Source organism: Aegilops tauschii, chromosome 7, assembly GCF_002575655.3.
Source record: "Aegilops tauschii subsp. strangulata cultivar AL8/78 chromosome 7, Aet v6.0, whole genome shotgun sequence".
NCBI classification, from domain to species: Eukaryota; Viridiplantae; Streptophyta; class Magnoliopsida; order Poales; family Poaceae; genus Aegilops; species Aegilops tauschii.
The window spans coordinates 602,928,643-602,940,156 of NC_053041.3; positions in this window are offsets into that span (position 1 = coordinate 602,928,643).

The window sequence follows — 11,514 nt, forward strand, 5'->3', positions numbered from 1 at the left end:
GTGGGTCAAGAGAGCTACAAGGGGCCCACGAGGGTGGGGGGCGCGCCTCCCTGCCTCGTGGCCTCCTTGTTGATTGCTTGACGTCCGCTCCAAGTCCTCTGGATCACGTTTGTTCCGAAAGTCACGTTCCCAAAGGTTTCATTCCGTTTGGACTCCGTTTGATATTCCTTTCCTTCGAAACACTGAAATAGGCAAAAAAACAGCAATTTGGGTTGGGCCTCCGGTTAATAGGTTAGTCCCAAAAATAATATAAAAGTGTATAATAAAGCCCATTGAAATTCCAAAACAGATAATATAATAGCATGGAACAATCAAAAATTATAGATACGTTGGAGACATATCAATGACTAGCACATTTAAGTCTAACACACTTCCTATGCATAGGGATTTTGAGAGCAAACAACTTATGGGAACAAGAATCACCTAGCATATATAGGAAGGCAACACAAGCATAACTTCAAGATTTTCAACACATAGAGAGGAAACTTGATATTATTGCAACTCCTTCAAGCATATATTCCTCCCTCATAATAATTTTCAGTAGCATCATGAATAAATTCAACAATATAGCTATCACACAAAGTATTCTTTCATGATCCACAAGCATAGAAATTTTACTACTCTCCACATAAGCAAATTTATTCTCATGAATAGTAGTGGGAGCAAACTCAACAAAATAATTATCATGTGAGGCATAACCCAATTGAAAATTAAAATCAAGATGACAAGTTTCATGGTTATCATTATTCTTTATAGCATACATGTCATCACAATAATCATCATAGATAGCAACTTTGTTCTCATAATCAATTGGAACCTCTTCCGAAATAGTGGAATTATCATTAAATAAAGTCATGACCTCTCCAAATCCACTTTTATCATTATAATAAGATTAAACATCCTCCAAAAAAGTTGACACTCTTCCAAACCCACTTTCAATGATAGTCTTATTCATAATCCAAAAGATATAAGTGAAGTTCATAGAGCATTCTACGATCAATATAGATCAACCAATATCCAGGCTCAAAATATATAAGTGAAGCACACGAAGCATTCTATAAAGCCATGCTCAAAGGATCTAGGTGAAACACAAAGAGCATTCTATAAAGTCATACTCAAAAGATTTAAGTGAAGCACATGAAGCATTCTATAAAGCCATGCTCAAAGGATCTAAGGGAAACACAAAGAGCATTCTATAAAGTCATACTCAAAAGATTTAAGTGAAGCACATGAAGCATTCTATAAATCAACGGAGGACTATCTCATACTAGCATGGTGCATAAAGGAAAAGAAAAGAGAAATAAACACAAAAGACGCATATCATGTGAACAAAACAAAAACCGAGGTATACCGATAATTGTTCAAGAAGAAAGATGGGATGTGCCTCCCGGGGCATCCCCAAGCTTAGATGCTTGAGTATCCTTTAAATATTTACTTGGGGTGCCTTGGGCATCCCCAAGCTTGAACTCTTGCCTCTCCTTGTTCTTCTCATATCGGTAACTCCTCATTCTTCGAACACTTCATCCACTCCACACAAAACTCAACAAAAAACTTTGTGAGATCTGTTAGTATAATAAAGCAAATCACTACCTTTAGGTACTATTGTAAACTCATTCCAATTTAATATTAGCATTATATCTACTGTATTCCAACTTCACCATGGTTCATACCCCCCGATACAACCCATAGATTCATCAAAATAAGCGAACAACACATAGAAAACAGAATTTGTTAAGAACAGGACAGTCTGTAGCAATCTGGATCTTTTGTATACTTCTGTAACTTCAAAAATTCTAAAAAATAGGACAATCTAAAAAATTTGCAGAGCAGTAATGTGTAAAAATGTCAAGATTTTATCATGCTCCAGTAAAAAATAAGAATTCAAACACTACAGCCAAAGTTTCTATTTTTCTGCTGCACACACCAAAGAAGCAAATTAAACATTCTAAAACCAAACTTTGGCACATTATTTTTATAATACAATGAATATATACAAGGGGACACTTATTTTTGAGAAACTTCCATGAATTTTTTTACATTGTTTCCATGAGCATGAACACAAGTGTTCAAGGTCGACCCTCACTTCTCCAATGCATATCTTTCCAATCACTTCTCTTTTTGAAAAAGTTTTTAGGCATAAGAAGCAAGTAAAATTTATTTTTGGTATTTTCATTTTGTAATGTTTTTGTTTGTTTCACCCACAACTAAAGAAAAACAAAAGGGAAAACAAAATCTAGTTAGTGAAGAAAGCAAATAAGCATACACGAAAATATCAACCCCACGCTATTGTTTCCCGGCAACGGCGCCAGAAAAGAGCTTGATAATCCCCAAGTGCAAGGAATCATCGCAGCAATTTCCAATGGTGGAAGTGATAAGTATGGAGTGTCGAACCCACGGGGAGCTAAAGGTAAGATCAATATTCTCTCAAGTCCTATCTGCCACTAATACGACTCTACGTACACCGAACATTTACTTCCATCTAGAAACGAGAAATAAAACTACGTTGTGGGTATGAAGAGGATAACTTTGCATGATATCGGAGAACTAAAATATAAAAGTAGGTGCTGTTAATATAAAATTAGAATATATTACTATATATTATAAATAGCGAGTGTGGAATAATGACGGATCGGTGTGCGGAATTGTCCTAGGCAATTGTTAACAAGATCGGTAATCATTATTGCAATTTCATATGAGGGAGAGGCATAAGCTAACATACTTTCTCTTCTTGATCATATGCACTTATGATTGGAACTCTAGCAAGCATCCGCAACTACTAAAGATCGTTAAGGTAAAACCCAACCATAGCTTTAAAGCATCAAGTCCCCTTTTTCCCATACGCAACAACCACCTTACTCGGGTTTAAGCTTCTGTCACTCTAGCAACACTATTAGCGAATCATGAACGTATTGCAACACCCTACAGCGGGAATCCTTCACGCGTGCGCAGCACGGAAGGCACCATAGGACAACACCAAAATAAAACATACAACTCAAACCAATCTATATCATCAATCAACCTAAAAGACAAAGGAAAACTACTCAAAACATCATAGGATGGCAACACATCATTGGATCATAATATGTGGCATAAAGCACCATGTTCAAGTAGGGGATTATAGCGGGGTGCGGGAGAGTGGACCGCGTAATAGAGATGAGGATGGTGATGATGATGGTGATGTTGATGAAGACGTCACCGCGGCGATGGTTCCCCCGATGGCACTCCGGCGCCACCGAGAGAGAGAGGGGGGCGGTTCTCCCCTTTGTGCTTCCTCCTCCATGGCCTCCCCCTTAGATAGGGAAAGGTTCTCCAACTGGTCCTTGGCCTCCATGGCGATGGTGACCCCTCCGACTTCCTCCTCCATGGCCTCCAGTGATGTTGGCCCCCTCCGGCAGGGTGCCAAAGAGGGCCTAGATTAGTTTTTCGTGGCTACAGAGGCTTGCGGCGGCGGAACTTCCGATCTCTCTCCTGTTCTGGGGTTTTTAGGATTTATAGGAAAGGTTGGCGTCGGTTTCACGTCAGGGGGGCCCACGAGGCGATCACAAGGACGGGCGGCGCGCCCTAGGGGGTGGGGGCGCCCCCACCCTTGTGGTTAGCCCGGGACTCTTCTTCCGTATTTTTTTCTTCCAGTATTTTTTATATTTTCCAGAAAAATTCTCCGTTAATTTTCATCTTGTTTCGAGAACTTTTATTTCTGCACAAAAACAACACCACGGTAGTTCTGCTGAAAACAGCGTCAGTCCGGGTTAGTTCTAATTAAATCATACCAAAATCATATGGAATTGTTGTAAAGATGTCATGAATACTTCATAAATTGTAGATATGTCGGAGACGTATCACTGACTTTTAGTCCCGATTGGTGTTACCAACCTGGACTAAAGGTCCTCCTCCCTGGGCACCCCACAGCGGCCACGTGGAGTGCCTTTAGTCCCGGTTCCCAACACAACCGGGACTAAATGTGGGGGGCTTTAGCCCCGATTGATTAGTCCCGGTTGCAGAACCGGGACTAAAGGCCCTCTGGAATTGGGACTGATGGCCCGTTTCCTACTAGTGAGAGGGGGTGAATAGGAGCTACAAATTTTAATCTTACTGTCAATTTTAAGGTTAATAGGATAAATATGGTTCACTAGATATGCAACATGGTGAACACAACCTATATGACAAGCAGGATTAAAGTTAAATATGCTAGGAAACAATCTAATTAGCAAGCCCATGAGCATACAAACCAAGGTAAAGTGCGGGAAAGGATTAACCACAAGTGAGACAATGACGCGAATATTATCCCGAGGTGCGGGAAGGCTCATCGTATTCTCTTTCAAGTCACCCCCAATGGATGAGCCTCGGATCACTCGGGATTGGTCTTGAAGGCAACCACCGCACGTTTACAAACTTCTCCAGAGCACACCACAAGCAAGGAAGCTTCCGGAGGAACCTCTAATGGCCTAGGATCCTGATCTCCAAGGGCCCAAGTCAATAGTGGACAAATATTGTGGGTAACATGATTTTTGTTTGATCAAAGCGTAGATCGGGTCTTGCTCTCCCAATCCCCAAAGTTTCAACAAGTTTGGGTGGAGGGATTGAGAGTATTGAGCAAAATGGAGTGTAACAATGGCGGACCTCAACAAGACATTAGGGTTAGGGATGGAGGTGGAAGAAGATGCCCTTTTATAGTGTTCTTAGCCTGCTGGGTATTTCTACCCATTGGACCCCACGTGCGCACGGGGTGTCCGGAGAGTTTCGTGGCACCCCGTGCGCACGGGCGAGGGGGGGTCAAAAGACCCCGTGCACATAGGGTGTCCATAAATTTTCTAACCAGCCCGTGTGCAGAGGGTCAAAAGACCCCATGCACAAGGGGTGTCCAAAAAATCCCTATTGACTCTCTATGGACACCTCGGCAAAGCACGCAAAATACATATGGAAGGTGATAGTTGTAGGAGGGCTCGTGTATATGTTTCAAAAGCATTCCCACACGACACTTATCTACGATGACTCCTAATAGTGTGGTTTTTCCTATGACTCAAATCAAAACAAAAGAAAAACCTTTGAGTCACGAGCAAACCACACCTTTGATCTTTTTGAATTGGGGGGGGGGGGTCACACAACTCTAACACAATCTTCATGGAACCAATATCCTGAGTAAACTTTAGCAACTGTTATTAGTTCTTCTAACCACATTGTCGTCACAAAAAATTATAAATAAGTGCCACATGCACTTTCAATCTCCTCCTTTTTGGTGCATTGATGACAACATGGTTAGGACATGGCATAATGAGAATAGCCACGAGAAGATAATTGATCCCAACGGCTCCCCCTATGTGTGTGCAGGGATAAAGGAAAGTGCTTGATTATGCATCAAGCACACGCATACGAAGCTCCCCCTTGATCAATATTGTCAAAGCATGTTATCAACAAAAAATAACCCACACAGTGCCTAGATCACATGAAAGAGTGCGGGTAGCAAATAGAGTGAGACAATAACATAATAATATGATCAAACTTTACAAGATAGACCAATAATAAGCAAAGATGATCCATAAAGAAAATGAATTCTCACACACAGATAAGGTAGTTCATGACACACAACGAAAAGCAAAAGCAAACAAAGAGTGTCTCAAGCCAAATAACCCATACCTCCTTTAGTGATCCAGTAAAGGAACAGAAAGTATCACGCGCCTATTTCCCTAGAGGTGATCCTGGGTTATTGAACCCACGAGAGGAAGGCTCCCTTGAAGTGATGGTTTCTAGCAAGCTTTTGTCAAAGGATAAATTCTAGCTTTTCTCCGGATCAATCAAGCAAATAGATATTCAAACACTTATCATAAAAAGAGGTACGGGTATGACGTCTTAATGCTTACAACAATGTATTTGTGTTCGGACCAGATATGATCTTAATTTGTGCGCTGGAAGTCACCCATCGAGATGTGCTTGTACGAACTGAAGTGGGGGATGTGTCCAAATAACATCTTAACCGGCACGAGTCCTGCATCAAGAATCAGTTGTCCTACCGCGGGCTCTATCCATTGCGTGGGGTTGCCTCAATAATAAATATTATAATAATTAGATAAGAGGTTTGGGAATTTAATGACTACTCCTCATGAATCCCCAAGGATTGGATCTGTGTTACCATACTAAACCCATATGTCACTGGTCTTCTGAATAACATTTCACGTTCTCCCTGCACTTAGCCTCATTGTTAATCAATCTCCATGATCCTGGGTGCCTGCGGGCAGGATGATCGCCGATAATTTTATTTCACACATATGGGATGTTAATTCAAATCCCTTCCATTGAAACCCACAACAAATACAAAGGGTTGCAAGGTCTATGCCTCAACCTATACCTTACCGAACTACTCACACATGGAAATGAGATCGCGAGAAGAAAACATTGAACAACACATCTTGAAGATTGATGGATTGCAAATATGTCTTACAGTGGTTACCTTGCGCGATGCACGAGTACAAGTATGAACTAGATGCAGATGGGCTATGGTGGTAATGGCGGCGATGTAGATGGAAAATGTCGGCGACAAGGGTTGATGAGAGGGGATGACGATGGTTCTGCTCTGCTTTGCTCTACGCCTCTGTGTTTACATTTTGAAGTGGTCCCCTTTATAAAAGTTGTTTAGGTGGACGAGACACCTTGGAATTGACGACATACGAGCGCTCATACGAGCGCTCGCGGTCATATATATGGAACGCCGTCTTTTGTGTTGTCTTCACTGGTGCGCCTCCTGATGATGTGTTCTATCTCCATTTCCACTCCTTTATATTTTCACACATGATCTCTTCCCTTTTTGGCCCATTTCCTATGGAAACACATCAAAGAGAAGATTTGTGGAATCCTTTGCATTCATTAGTCATTAGTAGCAATATCATAGCGAATATCTTGGTATTAATGAAATATATCGGTTTAAACAAAGGTTGAATGATTGTAAAAATATCACTCATCAACTCCCCCAAGAATAAACTTGATCGTCCTCGAGCAACATAGAGATAAATCCGAATCATAAGGAGCTCAGTCGTTCAAACGGAAACAAGGAGAAGGTTTTGGTTCACTTCCGATCGGTAGGCCTATATAGCCCTCCGCTTCTTGACCTGAAACTTAGTATAGTTGTAGCGGTGGCATGGTGATTGTGCAAGTGCTAGTGAAGCAAAGATAATCAACATAAAGTTTTTATCTACTAGATAAAACAACTTTGCAACACTCGTTTGTATTTATTCTAGACAACACTCGCTTGCCGGGAATGCACGAAAGAGTTTTCTTTGATGGAGTCATAAAAACATACACACCCTATGTTTCAAGATCTTTAATTTGATCATTCCTCTTTATTTACCACATACACACCCATTCAAGAGAAAGCCGAATAATATTCGTTTCGAGTGTTGCCACTACGTACGGGAACAAACTCATAGCCGAAATCCGAGCTGTAGCTCGGGTGGATCATTCATTGGCTAGAGAAGTCCTCAGCATAACATCAAGAAAGGTGATGAAGCCGCATTTACACACGTACAAGTGCATATAGTAGCAGGGCCATGGCACCAGTGAGAAGGTGAAGCACCATGTAAGAGATACAACACAGATTTTTGGCATAATCCCATTCACCCTTCAACTAAGTTCATCTAGACAATTAAATCCACAAGTGCTACCATGTCTATTAAAACTAACAACATGGGGTTGACCATTTCAAACATCATCTTCTCTACAATTTTTCTCAACACCCAAGTCTTTGAAGGCTTTCTCGTGTGCATGGTATTCTTAGTTAAGGTCATTTCATTTAAAACAGTCCCATGTCAAGTCTTAGTTATCTAGACTAAATAGAACGAAGGCTACAAAATTATTTCATCTACTAGAACAAAACCTTTGCCTTAATTATGAAGACTTACTCCCTCTTGCACATATCACACATACTACTACTACATCTAGTCTATGTGTTTCAAGTGCCAAAGACGGGAGTCATCGGACATACCTTCACGCTAGTGAATTTACACACTTCTCTTCCTTATTCTTGCATTCCTCTTGTTCGGCGTAAATCAACTCCTCTAAAACCATAAGTGCAAACAAACTTCGAGTGGTAAAAAGAACAAGAACAAAGCAAAGCTTATTCTATTTTTTGGTTTTTGGGTTTTTGAAAACTAACTTGCAAACGAAAAAATGCAAAGGCAAAAAAAAAGAAAAAGCCAATAAAAAGCGAAGTGTTGGAACAGACCAACACGTCTATTTTGAAGCTCCCACTACAAGAAATATGTCAACTTGTGCCCTTCTCTTAGTGACCCCAGCTGAATTGGTCGTAAATCCACGGCCATTTCGCTTGGAAGGGCTCAAACCCTGAAAAAGCAGACAAGAGGCGCCAATGACCTTATTTCTACCTGATTACGACCAATATAAATGGTCATGAGGTTGTGAACATGGATGCATTGCTACTTATTGCTATGACTAGGCGCCACCTCATCAGTTTTGCCTATGTGTCATGTCCATGTGTCAATTTTTGCCCTAGGTTGTGAAGCAACCTATATTTCTGTCATTCCCAAAATTCCCCAAAAAATTGGGCATTCTTTACTATCCAAATCATTGCCTCATGACAATATTCAACTCCATTTGCCTGGTAAATCTTCCTCGGCAAATTTCCAAAGTTTTTGTTCAACTCGAACTGTTGTGAAGGAAGTACTAGCTAGGCATATCCTAATGAGCTGAATTTTTGCCACATCTTCTACATCCACGAGCTTAAGTACAACCTCATTACAGTTTATTCAAATACCTCCACATCTTGATGTAGACGTGGAGATGACGTCCCCCAAGATTAAGCTTTTGCAAGCTCAAACTGGTGAAATCATTGTGGCGGCTTGTCAGGAGCCCATCCTAGGCTTTAGTTCGAGAAGAATCTTAAATTCATGTAGGCGGACGTGCCTCCAAGGGACTCGGCGAGGTTGTTCATATCACTAATAGAGCCCTGGAGACTGTAGATGTCCACGTAGGTGGTGTAGGCTTCTTGTTGTGGCTGCTATTGGGGTTGCTCCTCTTCTTTGTCGGTGACGAGTTCTTCTTCATCTACTCGTTCAGGTTACATGCCTTCTTGGTCAAAAGCTGCATCTCCTACATGTGCAACATAATTCAATTGTCCATGTTCTATGGAGAAACGGTTAGGCATAGGAGTAGGCAACAAGTATGCCACTCCAGAAATTTTGATGCAATGACGACCATGGCTAACTACTGCCATTCCAGCGCTAGTAAGAACACAAATATTAACAAGGTGGTTACCAACAATGGGGCGAAGCTGATTCTAGTTGAGGCCAAGGGAGTTGGCCAACATGGTGATCACTCCGCCACACACGATATATCTCCTTCTGCATGATGTGCTTGATGCATGAGATGTAGCAAAAGTATTGCCCCTAGGTTGCGCGAATAACTGACATCAAGATTTGCTGCTTCCTTGAGAACTAGCATGTTCTCATCATTCACCTTAGACACTTCTCATTGTGATTGCAACAAGTTAGTGATAACATAATAGAAATAATGTATATCAGGACTTTCAATGCTACTATCTCTTTGCCATGAGCTATGGATGCTCATCTGATAGAAGGATTGCCCCGTGTGTAGGTTAGTGAAATCATAAACATATCAAGGAACATCATAGCAGATGCCATCATGGTTGTTAGGGAAGCCAAAGTGATTACACCACTATTCAAAAGTGATGTTGAAGTCAAACCAACATTATGCAAGAGCGTACTAAGAAACTCAAACGTCATGCATTCATATTTATCACATCCTTGATAAAAAATGATGCAACCTGGAATTATCACAAAGTAAATTAAATCATTAGTAATACCTAGCTTATTGAGTGTTGACTCACAAGCCCACTTGGATGCTTTTCTTTTCCTTGTACTAAGGTTCTGAAATTTCTTTCTTGCTTCACGGTTGGTGAAGACGATCCCCTGAGTGAAAACTTGTTGTGCTGGTGCGGTGGAAGAACAATTTTTCAGTCCAATACAATTAAATAGTATTGATCATACATTAGTTAGAACACACACTCCTCTAAAAACATCAAGGAATCCAAGCCAAACTCAAATTTGGATAAAAAATATGCATTTCCTACACATAGCAATGCTAGGAATGTAGAACGTGGATTCGCGAAAAACAAATTTGGGATCGGAGGAGAAATGTACCATCTCAATCACACGGAAGGATTTGGACTGAAATAGAACGAGTAGAGAGATCAGACAAAGTTTTGCTAGGGTTTGGAGAGGTTTGGAGGAGGAAGCAAAAGAATAAGAAGAAGAAAAGAGAAAGATGGGGGCGATTGACCCCCTTCCTCGGGCTCTTTGTGGCCGCCAGGGCTCCATGCGACCGCCCATACGAGCACAAGCGCTCATATGAAAGGCCGTCATTCCCCCTGATAGCTTATCCGCGTCTGTGCATACTTCAAACGACCGCTGAAACATGCGCGGGCCCTCGTATAGAACGCCATCAAACGCTTTAGACTTTCTCAGTTTTCTTCGAAGGTTTCAAAAGACCACTCATACAAGCGGAAGCACTTGTATGGAATGTTGTTGTTCGTCCGTTGCCTCTGGTTGTTTTCTGCTGGAACCACCCGAAGTTCATGCAACCGCCCAAACAATGTTTTTTGATCTGTTTCTTCTGAAAGCATTTCTTTTTCCTCATTCTCCTGTGGGGTTAGTTTCAACACAATACATAGGCATATTTCCAGGCATCCAAACATCAAAACAACATATAATTTAATTTGCACACAACAAGCCTTCATTATAACAGTCGCAAAAAAAGCCTTCATTATAACGAATCCTCTAAACTTGCTTATTTTATCTAGAATTTCAATCACTCTTTTTATTGAAACGAAAATAAAAAGTTACCTGTCTACTTTATTTGCGTGGTTTGCCCCCCACGAAGCGCATGTTTTCGGTCTATTAGCTCGACCGTAGTGGTGATCAAGGTGGCGCAAACACACCAAGACCGTAGCTTTTAGCATTTACAATAATGCCTTATCCTTTGTAGGTCTTCATTTTCTTTTTCCTGTGGAAATGTCTTACAAAAGGATCTTTAGTGGGTAAATCAAATCTAACATTCCCCTCAAACACATTTATCACAAATTTAATAGTCCTTAGAAAAGGTCTACTGAGAATTATTGGAGCAATGAGATCTTCAGGCATATCAAATATCACATACTAGTGCAGAAAAGCCTAGCTACGGCGTGGCAAAAATGGCCTTACTGGCGTGGACACCCAACGCCACCAATATGACGCCATTGTTAAAAAATAGTGGTGGCGTTGGAGCCCACGTCAGTAGTATTGTACGTGTTGGTGGCGTGCCACGTGAACAACACAACCACTATAACCTAGCTATGTGTAATGTACATTGAATGCCACAAACATTTCAGGCAGCCAAAAAATATTTCCCCATGATATAGCATTTAGAATTTCACATTAAACACTAGAACAATACCAGCTAATAGAAAAATTCATACCAGTTAATAATAAGTGACAATCTCACCAAGCAGTACTA